Source organism: Tupaia chinensis, unplaced genomic scaffold (assembly GCF_000334495.1).
Source record: "Tupaia chinensis unplaced genomic scaffold, TupChi_1.0 Scaffold000047_1, whole genome shotgun sequence".
In the NCBI taxonomy this organism is placed as follows: Eukaryota; Metazoa; Chordata; class Mammalia; order Scandentia; family Tupaiidae; genus Tupaia; species Tupaia belangeri.
The window spans coordinates 6,616,970-6,617,659 of NW_006159505.1; the positions used below are offsets into that span (position 1 = coordinate 6,616,970).

At 66.2% G+C, this 690-nt stretch overlaps 1 protein-coding gene across 4 annotated transcripts in view; it reads right to left on the bottom strand.

Annotated features, from left to right (window-relative positions):
* Positions 1-690, bottom strand: part of IGF2 (insulin like growth factor 2) — an 18,260-nt gene that overhangs the window by 6,293 nt on the left and 11,277 nt on the right. The window lies entirely within an intron of this gene.

Here is a 690-nt window from a genome sequence, read left to right on the forward strand (position 1 = left end):
GGCCAGCGCCGCTCGGGCCGAGTCGCGGGGGCCGAATGTGCGACGGGGCAGAACGGGGGGATGGCTTTTTTTTGGGGGGGGGGAAACTCGTCTGATTGTTTAGGGAGGACGGGCTGTCTTCGGCGTGGGGGGGGCCAGATGTTGTACTTTTCGGGGGGAAAAGGGTATCGGGAAATGAGGTCAGCTGTTGTATCAAGGATAGAGGGGGGCAGAGATAGTAAGAGAGACAGAGTGAATGTGAAAAGGGGGGGGCCGAAGAGAGGGCGAGAGAGAGAGGACAGCGAGAGGCGGGCAGGCTCACAGCGGGAGAGAACAGCGCAGAGAGAAACAGAAAGCGTATAATTAATCCACTTTGGTACGGCGAAGGCGAGAGGGCGGGCGTGCAGGGGGGAGGGAGTCTGAGGCTGGGAGCTGGGGGGGACGGGAGGGAGCCAAGGGAAGGTGGCGGTAGAAAAAAGAGCCGGGGGCCGGGGCCAGGTGCCAAAGAGGGGTGAGGGGAGCACAGAGAAGCTAGGGAAGGACGCAACGTCGGGGGCCGGGGAAGGTGATGATGGGGGCGGAGTGGAGGCTTCACCCGGGCCTAGGGCGCCCAGCTCGGTTTGGGCCGACGGAGCCCTCAGCCGTCGCGAGCCCGGGCCTGCGGGGGGACAGGCGGGGGGGGGGGCGGGGGCGCTGCGCGGGGGGCCACGG